This window comes from Arachis ipaensis, chromosome B04 (assembly GCF_000816755.2).
Source record: "Arachis ipaensis cultivar K30076 chromosome B04, Araip1.1, whole genome shotgun sequence".
Taxonomy (NCBI): Eukaryota; Viridiplantae; Streptophyta; class Magnoliopsida; order Fabales; family Fabaceae; genus Arachis; species Arachis ipaensis.
Window position 1 is genome coordinate 67,798,524 of NC_029788.2, and position 14,460 is coordinate 67,812,983.

Below are 14,460 nucleotides of genomic sequence, written 5' to 3' on the forward strand. Positions count from 1 at the left end.
AGTATTGACGCTCTGGTAGATGCTTCCTCTGGATATAGATACCTCTCGTTTATGGACGCCTATTTGGGATACAACCAAATCCCCATGTATCCACCAAAAACAGAAAAGACCTCGTTCTTAACACCAAAGGCGAATTACTGCTACATCGTGATGCCTTTCGATCTCAAGAATGCGGGAGCTACTTATCAAAGGCTAATGAATAAAGTATTCTCAGATCACATCAGAAAAATCATGGAAGTCTATGTGGACGACATGTTGATAAAAACACAAAGTGAAGATACATTATTGTCCGACCTGGCTCAAGTGTTTGAGACTATAAGGAAGCATAACATGCGACTCAACCCCACAAAATGCACCTTCGCAGTTGAAGCAGGCAAATTCTTGGGCTTCATGCTCACACAAAGGGGAATTGAAGCAAATCCAGACAAATGTCAAGCTATACTCAACATGAAGAGCCCAACCTGTGTCAAAGAAGTACAACAACTCAACGGGAGACTGGCCGCCCTATCCCGATTCTTAGCAGGAGCTGCGATAAGATCTCTCCCCTTCTATGCTACTTTAAGAAAGGAAAAATAGTTCGAATGGATGACAGAATGTGAGCAAGCTTTCCGAGACTTCAAGGAGTTCTTAGGACGGCCACCTACCCTATCTCGACCACGAGAAGGAGAACCACTCATATTATATCTCGCAGTAGGAAGCCGGACGATAGCCTCAGCACTAGTCAGAGAAGAAGAAAATGGGCAACAACCCGTCTACTTCATTAGCAAAGCACTACAGGGATCCGAGCTGAACTACCAGAAAATAGAAAAATTTGCATATACTCTCATCCTAACATCTCGACGACTCCGCCCGTACTTCCAGGCTCACACCATTAAGGTTAGAACTAACCAGCCCATAAAAGGAATATTGCAGAAAACAGATTTAGCAGGCAGAATTCTACAATGGGCAGTTGAGTTGTCAGAATTCAACCTCCAATATGAAGCTCGGATGACCATCAAATCACAGTATCTGGCCGACTTCATCGCAGAATTCACAGATACCCTGGAAACTCCCACAGAATGGAATCTCTACGTGGACGGTTCCTCAAATAAAACTGGAAGTGGTGCAGGCATGATAATAGAAAGCAACCAAGGAACCCAAGTTGAGCTCTCCCTCAAGTTCGGGTTCCCGGCCTCCAATAACCAAGCGGAATATGAAGCATTATTAGCTAGTTTGAAGCTGGCTAAAGAGGTCGGAGCTCAAAAACTCAACATTTACAGCGATTCACAAGTAGTCACATCACAAATAACAGGGAGCTACCAAGCCAAAGACCCCACTATGAAAAAATATTTTGATAAAACCAAGGAACTACTTGGACAAATCGGGGAATATAAGATCTGCCATATACCCGTGAACAAAATGCCCGAGCTGATGCACTCTCAAAACTAGCCAGCACCAAACCAGGGGGCAACAATAGAAGCCTCATCCAGGAAATGTTGCAAAACCCGTCAATCTCGGAAGAGGAAAAAGTCCTGGCCATAACAAGTCAGGACCAAGGATGGATGACCCCCATAATCAACTACCTCAAAGAAGGAACACTCTCCGCAGAAGAAAAGGAGGCAAAGAAGTTAAAAAGGGAGGCACAGTACTACACCATCATAAATAACATTCTGTACAAAAGAGGAATCTCAATACCTTTACTAAAATGCGTGCCGACCTCCAACACAAGGGAAGTGCTAGAAGAAATACACGGCGGCATTTGTGGCAATCATCTCGGAGCACGAGCTCTCGCCAAAAAAGTACTCCGGGCGGGATTTTATTGGCCAACTCTACAGAAAGAAGCTACAGAATTTGTAAAGACATGTCCACCATGTCAAAAACATGCCAACTTTCACATCGCCCCGCCAGAAGAGCTCATCAGCATGACTTCGCCTTGGCCGTTTGCAAAATGGGGACCAGATCTTCTCGGTCCCTTCCCACAGGGATCAGGACAAGTTAAATTCCTCATAGTGGGAGTAGATTACTTTACAAAGTGGATCGAGGCAGAGCCCCTAGCCAATGCCACCGCTCAAAGAAGCCGGAAATTCTTATATCGAAACATTGTCACAAGGTTCGGGGTTCCATATTCAATAAGCATAGACAATGGCACCCAATTCACAGATGCAGGCTTCAAAAAACTAGTAGCCGACTTGAATATAAAGCACCAGTACACCTCCGTCGAACATCCACAAGCCAATGGGCAGGCCGAAGCTGCTAACAAAGTCATATTGGCTGGATTAAAATGGAGATTGCAAGATGCAAAGGGAGCCTGGGCAGAAGAGCTCCCACAAGTCCTGTGGGCATATCGAACAACGCCACATTCCACCACGAAGGAATCCCCCTTCCGATTAGCATACGGAACAGAGGCGATGATTCCAATAGAGATTGAGGAAGGGTCGCCCAGAGTAGTTCACTACAATGAGGAAGCAAACTTCCAACTTCAGAGAGAAGAGCTCGACTTGTTACCCGAAATCCAAGAAAGAGCTCGGATCAGGGAAGAAGCTCTAAAACGCCGAATGGCTTCCAGATATAATCAAAGGGTAGTGCCGAAAAATTTCACAGAAAATTATCTCATCCTAATCCGAAATGATATCGGAACAACTCGACCAGGAGAGGGAAAGCTGGCAGCAAACTGGAAAGGACCCTACCGAATTGTAGAAGTACTTGGAAAGGGCTACTACAGACTGTCTGAACTCAATGGACGAGAGCTTCCCAGGTCATGGCACGCCTGCAACCTCAGAAGGTACTACAGTTAGAAAAGATAAAAGATCTCATCATTGGATGCACTCTTTTTCCTAAAAAGGTTTCTTAATGAGGCACCAAGTTGAGACTCAGACAATCCCATATGTATATATTTGCACTTTTCCTTTAAATAAAATATATTTTAGATATTCTACAAAGATTTCAAGACGCATTAATCTGAAGCATTCATCGTCCGATTATAAAGCAACAGATCGGCAGAAAGTGAAAAACAATTTCACTGCACGATCACGATAAAGACAACCGTCCGATAAAGGTGAAAACGCGATTCACCTAAAGGACGATCTAGAGATGACAACCACTTTCTACAAATCGGCAAAGATGAACACAGAATAATGTAAGAAGTTATCGAAAGTGATCCAAAAAAGAACCTGACGAGGTCTTACGGATTGCTAAAATAATAACTTAAAGACTGGCCGATGTTAAGAAGTCGGACCAAGTCAACCCAAGTTATAAGTAAACCCTGGAAAGAGGTCTGGCCAACCCTATTAAAGAAAATTACTTTAACTTTGAAGGGCTCAACATGACAAAGTCAGCCCAAAAATGAGAAGTTATTAAAGTAGTCCCTGAAAGAGATCTGACAAAGATCCAAGAAAGAGGACTACAAATAACTTAAAGGAGACCGATATAACCAAGTCGGACTCCTACTACTTAAAAGTTATCAAAGTAGTCCCTGAAAGAGATCTGACAAAGATCCAAGAAAGAGGACTACAAATAACTTAAAGGAACCGATATAACCAAGTCGGACTCCTACTACTTAAAGGTTATCAAAGTAGTCCCTGAAAGAGATCTGACAAAGATCCAAGAAAGAGGACTACAAATAACTTAAAGGAGACCGATATAACCAAGTCGGACTCCTACTACTTAAAAGTTATCAAAGTAGTCCCTAAAAGAGATCTGACAAAGATCCAAGAAAGAGGACTACAAATAACTTAAAGGAGACCAATATAACCAAGTCGGACTCCTACAACTAAAAAGTTATAAAAGTAATCCCTAAAAGAGATCGGACAAAGATCCAAGAAAGAGGATTACAAAAATAACTTAAAGGAGACCGATATAATGAAGTCGGACTCCTACTACTAAAAAAGTTATGAAAGTAATCCCAGGAAGATATCCGACAAAGATCCAGGAAAGGGATTACAAAAATAACTTAGAAAAGGACTGCAAAAATAACTCGGAGGACTAACTTGAAGAAATCGGTTACAAATCGTCAGAAATACAAGCCGGAGCGAGAACGAAACTAAAATCAAGTTAGACCTACCTAGTCACAACTACAAAGGATTCAAGATACAAAGTACAAAGCAATCCAAAAGAGATACCAAGTCAAGCACAAAAAGCGCGATATCATCCACAAGGTTATAAAAGCCTCGGAGGCCACCAAAACCTATCTCAAAAAAGCTAAAGCATGCTACCATTTGTTTTTCATAAAAAAACAAAAGCTGCTAGGCAAGCAACGGGAAAGTGTCAGCAATTAACAAAACATAAAGAGTTTAAAAAAGCCCACAAGCCGGGCCAACTACATATCCAAAATAAAGTTAAAACTAAGGGTCAGAAGATTTTTTAGCAGCATCAGGCCGAGGAGACGGAGGCCGAGTCTGAAGAGGAACGGCATCTACAGTACCGTCATCCCGGTTCAAGATCTGGCAGTCAGGGTCAGAAGCGGGAGGACCAACCTCGGCAGGGATAGCAGAAGTCGACACCTTGGTAGAGGCTACAGGGGGAGGATCGACATCATCCTCATCCTCGTCATCAGGGACAACCTTGCCATCCCTGACAATGTTCTCCAAGCTAAAGAGGGTCAGGTCGGCCTCGGGAGCAATAACCCGAACTTGTTCCCTCAGGTTCTCATAGGCAGTAGTTACATTGCCAACAAGATGACCTTGGAGTTCGGAATAATTAGCCTGGGCATTCTCCAACTCTTCTCTCAGACGCAACACCTCCCAGTAAGACGTCAAATAACTGTCCTTATGCCGCATAGCCGTGTCCTCGGCCAGTCTCAGAGAACCAGCCAGAGAAGTAGAACTAGCCTTTTCATTCTCCAAGACTTTCTCCAACTTGGCCACCCTTACTTCAAGCTCCTCCTTCAAGTCCTTCATCCGATCAAACTCCTGTTTGGCCTCCTCCATAAAAGCTTTAGCAGTATGGAGAGGAAGACTTTGAGCTGTTCGATATAGGGCCGCCCCCATGTGTGCCAACTTGATACCACTCTGGGTGATATAATCAAAATGATGAAGAAGCGACACGTCGTCCATAGGAAGAACACCATAAGGGCCGATTTGTTGATCTACAAACTCAACCGCATCAAAGTCAGGAGCATCAAGGTTGAAAGGCTCAGTTGTTCTTTGCTTTTTACTAGGAGGGGCACCGGAAGCTACAACAGAAGATTGTGGAGGATCGACCAGACGGACCTGGGGAATAGGAATTGCTTTCCTCGGCCCGGGAGAACTTGATATAGGAGGTTTAACTGGAGGCTGAGAAGATCCCTCTCCGGCCGCCTTGGCCGAGATGTTTAAAGCAGCGGTCACCTTCTTCGCCTTCTTATAGGCCCTCATAGAATCATTATTCTTCGACATCTCTGAAAAACACAAAAATCAAAGACAAGTTACAACACAGGAGAAACAAAGCTCGGGAGCAAGTATAAAAAAAAAATCAGACAGTACCCAAAGCAGCCCGAACCAAAGATGGATCACTCAAAAATCTCTTCGTGTCCAGATGGGGAGGCTTCCCCCACAAATCTTTGAGAATAACTACAAAGGCTCGCTCAACCTCACTAAGCATTTCCCAGGTGTAACGTGGCACTCTTACATTCTTTTGCCACTCCAGAGGAAAAGCAGGCTCATCATTTTCATCAAGAAAAAAGGAGCGAACCCCCTCAATGGCACGGACTCGGAAGAAATAGTTCTTAAAATCTTTAAACGACTCATCATACATGGCAAAAACTTTATGCCCCTGGGCCGACCTGAAAGAAACCCAGGAAGCTTTCGAAGCTTTCGAACCTCCAGGTTTGGCCGAGACATAAGCATAGAAAGAGGGACGCTCCCCCTCGACGGAAGTCGGAAAACAAACTCTCTCATCGGAATCAGGAGCAACAAGCTCATAATCACTCTCGCGGGCACTGTTATCACAAATCCTATGGCGCTTCCTCAGCTTTGTGCAAAATTCAGCATCCACAATAGAAACACACAACAAAACAAGGGAGTTTGGCCAATCGGACATCCCCTCGGGAACTCTGGAAGACATCTCTACAATGTTATTGCGAGAAGACATGAGGCCAACTAATCCTACAAGTAAGAAAAGAAGATGGGATTACTAAAAACATCTCGGACAAGGGAGAAAACAACTCAATACGATGCAGGTGAACACACAGAGAAGGAAAACCCCAAGACTCAAACCAAAATCTTGGGGCATCCTTTGGAGGCAGTAACAAAGCAAGGTTTCCAGGAAAATCTACAGCTCTCACCCCAGCATCTTTCAAACAAGAAAAAGACTTCAAACAAGTAAGCATTTCCAGAAGCATAAGTCATCACAGTCAACCAAGCAAAAAGCATTCCCAAAACATCAAAACACGCCAAATGGAAATCATCAAAGGTACGAACTTTTGAGAAATCAGACAAAAAGCAATCAAGCAAAGCAAGGAACGGATGCAGAATTTCTATCAGATAGTAAAAAATCAGAAGCAACAAACAAAAACCGTATAAAGCCTCGACGGAAATGCCAGAGGAACACACAAAAGAAAGCCAAGAAAAACGCATTTACAGTGACAAACAAATGCAAAATCACGAAAAGGTTCAAACTTTCAAAACATGCAAAAGCAAAAGCTTCACCAAAAAACTAAAGATGAAGCCGTGAAAGAAGCAAGAAAGTTAGTACCAACCTAAAAAGGCAGCAGACTTCAGGGAAGAGGAAGAGGGACGACGAAATCTGGAATCACTACCTCGAAGCAAAAGAAAAGACACGAGCAAAGAAAACGTCGCTGGGCTGAAACGCGAAACTACGAACTCCAGGCAGAGGCTTCAGAAAAATCAAACAAATGCCGCAACACAAAGAAAAGTTGAAAGCGAGAGAATGAAGGAAAAATGCGAAGAAGTTACGAAAAGGGCAAAAGAAGAGAAACCGTTCCTGGGTTTTTAAAATCAAAATAAAGAGCCAAAAGGAAACGGGGCAATTAATGCTAAAATTAAAAGGCATTAAACCCTCGCACGTTCCCAAAGCGCCGATATAAAAGCGCGCGCTTTTAGAGAAAAACGTTCTACATTCAAAAGCTTCTACAAAGGAATCGACAAAATGCTTGAGATCGGCTTCACTAGAGAAAAACCGAAGTCAAGAACTCGACCTCAAAAAGAAGACCGAGCTCAAGCAGGGGCACTGTTCATACCCTAGGTCGAGCTATCCGAATCGGGATGTTCAGTAATAAAGCGACCGACCTCCTTAGGTCAAGCGGACCGACTTCTTTACGAAGAACTCGGCCAAATCGACAGGAAAGCCCAAAAAGGGCCTAATTCAAGGAATACGACCCAAATCCAAAGGTCGTTCAGGCCTACAGAGAAGGGCGGTTCCGTTGAAGATGCGCTGACCTCAACCCAAAAGATAAAGATAAGATAAAATAACTAACTTATCTTATCCAAAGGTCACATCTCACCATTATAAATACACTGGAGCACCCAGGTATAACTCATACTCTGATTCTATAAAAAACCTGCTCAATACCCGTGCTAACTTAAGTATCGGAGTCTCTTGCAGGTACCTCCCACCCTCCGGTGGCCAAGGATCAGCAGGGCAGTAAGTCCAACAAGTCGGGCACAACAGCTCCGGCCGCCACCAGCCAGCCAGACACGTCATTCCCGACCAGTACCAAGGATCTCATCCGAGATCGACCTCCAGTTTCAGGTAACCCTCGGAACAACCTGTATAACAATCTAAAAAGCAATAATGAGATTTACCTGACAGGCGATCAAGCATCTGATCAATGAATGGCAAGGGGTAATGATCCTTGCGAGTGGCTTGGTTGAGACGCCTGTAGTCAATGCAAACTCTCCATGAGTTCTGCACTCTGGTTGTCAAAAGCTCTCCATGCTCATTTCTTACTGTTGTGATGCCAGACTTCTTGGGCATCATGATAAACCACTATTTTATGGTTTATATTGTGTTTAATTGTGTGGTTTTATCATGATTCTTACCCACTTATTCATTAAATTCGCATGAAATTATAATTCCTTCCTGAATTTATAACATGTTTGAAAACTGCTTCCTAGAAACTTTAATTATGTATTTTTAATTGTCCTTTATTCCATTCGATGCCGTGATCTGTGTGTTGAATGTTTCAGACTTTATAAGGCATGAATGAGTTGGAGATTGGAAAGGAAGCTAGCAAAAATGGAAGGAACACAAGAACTTGAGGAGGTAACCAGCGAGAAGTGACGCGGTCGCATGGCTCACGCGACCGCGTGAAGGAGAGCAAATCGCAGTGACGCGGCCGCATGGCTCACGCGGCCGCACGGATTGGAAAAGCTCAGGCAACGCGGTAGCGTGGACGACGCGAATGCGTGGTAAGGAAAAGCGCGAATGACGCATCCGCATGGATGACGCGATCGCGTGACATGTGCGATCTGCATAATCTGCAGAATTCGTTGGGGGCGATTTTGGACCTTATTTTGACCCAGTTTTTGGCCTGGAACAGCAGACTAAAGCCAGAGAATATGCAGAAACAAAACAACATTCATTATAGACAGTTTACAGTTTTTAGATCTAGTTTTACTCCTTTAGGTTTTTCTCTCTAGGTTTGAAGAATTTTAATTTTCAATTGATCTTAGCATTGGAACATTGGGAAGAGTTATTTTTCCTCATCAAGACTTCGTCATTCTAGTTCGTTTTCTTAACTTGGTTTTATTCTTCCATGTTCTTTGCTTTGTTCAATTTTGTCAATTGAATATTTTCATGATTATTTAATACAAGGATTATTTCTTCCATTTTAATTTATTTTCCATTCCAATAATCATGTCTTCTTTTATTTCCCTTTCATGTGTTATGGATTTATTATTTACAATGAGTGAGTAGTTTCCCCACTTGATGGGGAGTTGATTGAAAGGAACTCTTGAGTTGGAAGGATTGAAAGAAAAATTTTAATTGGGTTAACTGTTGGATTGTTATCTAATCACTAACACCAATCCCTTTGAACTAAGTGGATTGCAACTCGTGAATAGATCTAGCATTCCAACTTGTTTGACTTTCCTTACCTAGCAAAGGTTAACCAAACAGAACAACCATTAATTATAAATTCATCTTAAAATCATCCCATCAATAATAGAGATTCTAACTAATTAACTCCCAGTCAAGGCTTTTATTCATATTATTTAAATTCTCTCAATTTAATTTTCAATTTACTTAACTCAACTTCTTGGAACATCTGATTAATAAAATAGCACACTTTTCTGCAACTCGTTGGGAGACGACCTGGGACTTAAACTCCCAGTAATTTTTAATTTAAACTCTCTGTGACATATTTCTAAATTGATAGGCAGATTTTCGGTGAGTTAAGACTATACTTGCAACGTAACTATTTTAATAAATTTTAATTCACCAACTTCTGCGTCCCATCACACCACTTGTACTGGACTGACCCATTCACTATCTGAGATGGGGTAAATGATATCTGCTTCAAGTAGCCTGGTCACTTCTTTCTTGACAACTTCTAAGATGGTGGGATTCAATCTTTTTTGAGGTTGACGGACAGGCTTTGCTCCCTCTTCTAGGAATATTCTGTGCTCACAAACCTGAGGGTTGATGCCTACTATATTCGCTAGGCTCCATCCAATCGCTTTCTTATGTTTTCTCAGTACACTGAGTAGCTGTTCTTCTTGTTGGGATGTGAGCTCCCTCGCACTGATAACTGGAAACTTCTGCTTGTCCTCAAGGTAAGCGTACTTGAGGTGTGGAGGGAGGGGCTTTAATTCTAATTTCTACTCATAGCCAGGCTTTGGATTATCTGGAGCTGGTGATAATGGTGAAGTGCTCTCATTGTCCTCTGAAAATGTCCCCACACTTGGACCTTACCCTATGTACTTCGCTTCTAATTCCTCCTGGTGAACTTCAGCCACGACTTCATCTATGATGTCACACTGGGAGATAGAATGATCTTCCGGAGGGTGCTTCATAGCTTCATTTAAACTTAATTTCACTATTCTGCCATCTATTTCAAAAGAATAAGTTCCTGAAAATGCGTCCAGCTTGAACTTTGAAGTCTTCAGGAATGGTCTTCCAAGCAGGATTGATGATGGCCTTCCTGAGTCATTAGGGGGCATTTCCAGGATATAGAAGTCAATGAGAAATGTGAGTCCCTTAATGCTCACTAATACATCTTCAGCAATTCCAACCATTGTAATAATGCTTTTATCTGCTAACACAAAATGAGCTGCCGAACTTTTTAAGGGAGGGAGCCTCAAAGTATCATAAATAGACAAGGGCATTATACTAACACACGCTCCTAAATCACACATGCAGTCAAAAAATATCACACCTCCAATAGTACAATTAACCTTACATGGACCTGGATCACTACACTTTTCAGGTATACCTCCCATTAAAGCAGATATAGAACTACCTAAAGGAGTAGTTTCTAATTCATTAATTTTGTCTTTATGTATACATAAATCTTTTAGAAACTTTGTGTATTTAGGTACTTGCTGAATAACATAATAAAGGGGAACAGTTACCTCAACTTTTTTGAATATTTCTACCATTTTGGGATCAAGTTCCATCTGCTTTCTGGGCATCCTTGTAATTTGTGAAAACAGAATAGGGAGGGCGTTTTCTGCAGCGTCTGTATCCTTTGGTGCTTCTTCCTGTGGTCGAGCTTCTTCTACTTCAACCATGTCTTGTACGTCCTCTTCCTCTTCAGCATCTTCTACCTCCACCATCTCTTCAGCTGGGACGTGTTCTGGTGGGCTTGGCTCCTCCTGATTCCTCTCTTGCAGTGTGGTTCCGGACCTTAGGGTGATGGCATTGATGCCACCCTTTGGATTCGGTAAGGGTTGAGAAGGAATTCTACTGGAGCTTGCATGTTGAGTGTTTGAAGTATTGGATGATCCCATCTGAGAGATGAGAGCTTGTATAGCGGATGTTAGACCATTAAGTGAACTTTTCATGTTCTTTTGTCCTTGCACAATGGATTGAAACATCTCATCATTCGGAGAGGAATTAGAATAAGTGATCTATGAAACTTGTTGTTGGTTGTGCTGTGGTCCTTGGGATTGCCTCAGGTGAGGTGCTCTGTAAGGCTGGTTCTGGTTCTGCTGCCTGTTGTTGTTATTATTCCACCTCTGATTTCCCTGATTGTCTCTACCTCCTCTGTTATTGTTGTCTCTCCAGCCATGGTGGGAATTATCTTGCCAACTCTGGTTATAGTTCCCACTTTAGTTGTAGTTGCCTCCTTGTTGATTGTATCCTTGATTCGGGCGGTCATAAAATTTATGAGTGGCTGCTACAGTATTGTCTTCCTGTTGAAGCTGCAGACATTCATCAGTATAATGACTATAATCAGCACAGATTCCGCACACTCTCTGTGGAACTAACTGTTGGCTTTGCTATGGTGGAGAAGGCTGAGCTTGTTGTTGACTCAACTGCATCTGCTTCAGTAAGTTGGTCATTTCACATATACTCTGAGTCAGAGCAGTAGTCTCCCTACTAGAAGATACCTCTGCAACAGCTTTTGACCGGCTTTTTTTCTTCCTGTGATTCCGAGTAGATTCAGCTAAGTCACTGATCAATTGCCATGCCTCATCAGTGGTCTTGTACTTTTTCATAGACCCATTGCTAGCACTTTCCAATGTGGTCTTATCTTGAGGCCTCATGCCTTGTGTGACGTAGCTGAACAATACTATTTTGTCAATCATATGGTGGGGGCACACTTCCAGAAGACTGTTGAAGCGCTCCCAGTATTTGTAGAGAGTCTCGGATTCGTCCTGAACAATCATGGAAATGTCTTTCCTCAGTTTATCAGTAACTTCAGCTGGAAAGAATTTTTCCAAAAATTCCCTTCGGAGCGTATCCCAGTTAGAAATAGTTGCTCCGGATTGAGTGTAGTACCACTCTCTCACCTTTTCCTCAAGAGAGAATGGGAAGGCTTTTAACAAAATAGAAGTTTCATCTGCACCATCATGCTTGACAGTAGAACAGGCTGCCTAGAAATCCCTAAGGTGCTTGATAGGCTTGAAGAGAGAAACTTTTGCATGATCTAGAATTCGGAATAAATCCTCGTTGTAAGTATAGCTGATGCGCGGAAAACTTGTCTCTCAACAAATCTCCCTTCGACAAGTGTACCGAATTGTCGTCAAGTAAAACTCACAATAGAGTGAGGTCGAATCCCACAGAGATTAACGGATTAAGAAATCAATGGTTAATTTATTATCCTAGTTAGACGAATCAGATTGGAGAGTGATAAGTAACAAGGAAATGTAAATGGCAGAAAAGTAAAGAAAGCAATAAAGTGCAGAAAAATAAAATGGCAAGAAAAGTAAATTTAAGAATTAAAAATAAAATGAACATTGGGATCAAGAGATATTGCAATCCTCTGGATCAAGTTCATTCTCATCTCTTCCTCAATCAATGCACTCATTGATCTCCTTGGCAATCTTAAGTGATCGAATTACAATTCCTTGTAATTCAATCTCTCAAATCTTGATCAATAGCCAATTCCTTGGTCAATTGCTCATGAGAAGAGATGAAGTATGGTCACTGATTATACCACATGCATTTCCCAAATCAAGTGTTGAGAGGATTATAGTCACATATCCATCCAAACCCAATTTGGTCCAGCATGAGAAAGCATTTCTAGCATGATCTCTTCATTCCTCTTCCAAGGTTCAGAAGAGATCCAAGTATGAATAGTTTCTTTTCCAAGATAACTATCCAATTGGATGAAGATCGAAAGCTTTCAAGTAAAATCAAGAGAAAAGGAAGAAGAAGAAGAATAAGAACTACAATTGATCCATTGAATCACAATAGAGCTCTCTAACCCAATGTAAAGAGTTAGTTGATCATTGCTCTACAAAAATAGAAAAGAAAAAAAGTTGCAGAAAAGTAAAGATGAAGATAAAAACTGAAAATAAAACTTCAAAATTCATAAATGAAAAGTACAAAGAAAGAAAAGGAAAAGTGTGTGAGGGAAGGGAGTCCGAAGACCCCTCTTCCATCCCTCAATTCCCCAATTTCCAGACTTCCCGAGTATCCAGCCTCTTTGAATGTAAAAACTAAGGCCTTTATATAGGCTCTCCTAAATTACAAAAATGAAATTAAAAGCAAATTACAATAAAATGAAAATTTCTATTCTAGATGCTTCTTGTGGCCTTGATTGGTTGACACTTGTGGGCTTGCTTGCTTGAGCTTTGAAGTGGACTTGAGAGAGAAGTGAGTTAAGTTGAGGTCCAGGTGCTAAAGTTAGTGCTAAAGTTAGCCACACTAATGCTACAAGTGTGGCGTTAGTGCTAAAGTTATTGTGGCTAACGTTGCACTTGCTGCCCAGTTGGTGTTTTTGGGGCTTAAAAGATGCCTCTTGTTTGTGCTCAAATTTCATACCCACTATAGAGTATTATATATCGTTGGAAAGTTCTCAATGTCAGATTTCTAACGCAACTGGAATCACCTTAATTGGACCTCTGTAGCTCAAGTTATGCTCCTTTGAAGTGGACATGGTCGCTGGCATATATGCCAACGTTACTGGAAACGTTGATTGCCAATAACGCTAGCGATCAAGGCTTCGTTATTGCCAGTTTCTGAAGCTCAAACTTAGTGTCCACCCCATACTATTATACATTGTTGGAAAGCCCTGGATGTCTACTTTCCAATGCCTTTGGAAGCGCATCATTTGGAGCTCTACAACTCGAGTTACACTTCTTGGAAGGTGAAGAGGTCAGTTGACCTTAATACAGGTTGATACCATGTTCATCATTGCACTTTTGGGGCAGCTTTTCTCCCTCAAATTTAGTGTCAACCATGTAGTGCCATATATGCTTGGAAAGCTCTGGAATTCTACTTTCTAATGCCACTGGAATCACCTCATTTGGAGCTTTGTGGCTCAAGTTATGTGTGATTGAAGAAGGCATAGTCAGGCTGCCAGGTGCCACGTTAACTTCCACGTTAACTAAGTTAACGTGGGAGTTAACGTGGCTCATGGTGGCATGTGTGGGCTGTGGTTATAAAACAGAAGGGGATTAAAAAGCTCAAAGTAGCTAACAAGGGTGATGTAAAAGGTAGCTTATTTGGGATAAGTGAGCTAATAACAAATAATGGCCTCAATCATATGCAAGCATGTAAATACACTAAATAATGGACATATAGAGTGGAACAAAGTAAAGATTGCAATTATAGAGAAGAAAACACACAAGAATAAAAATTTATGGTTAAATAATGTAACCATGTAAATAAGCTCAAAATCTCACAGGTTGTGTGTTCTTAGCTATAATTCATGTTCCAAATACAACTTCAAACAAGTTTATCACAAAATTTTTTTTTCAATTTAAATTAGTGAAATACTATAAAAAATTTTTGAAAAAGAAAATATTACTTCAACCAAGTAGTAACTAAATGCATAAAATCAAACAAACATGCAATTAAATATGCAAATGCAACAATGAATTAACAGAGAAAATAAAACATTGGTGTTGAGAAGAAGGTAACTAACCAATGGAG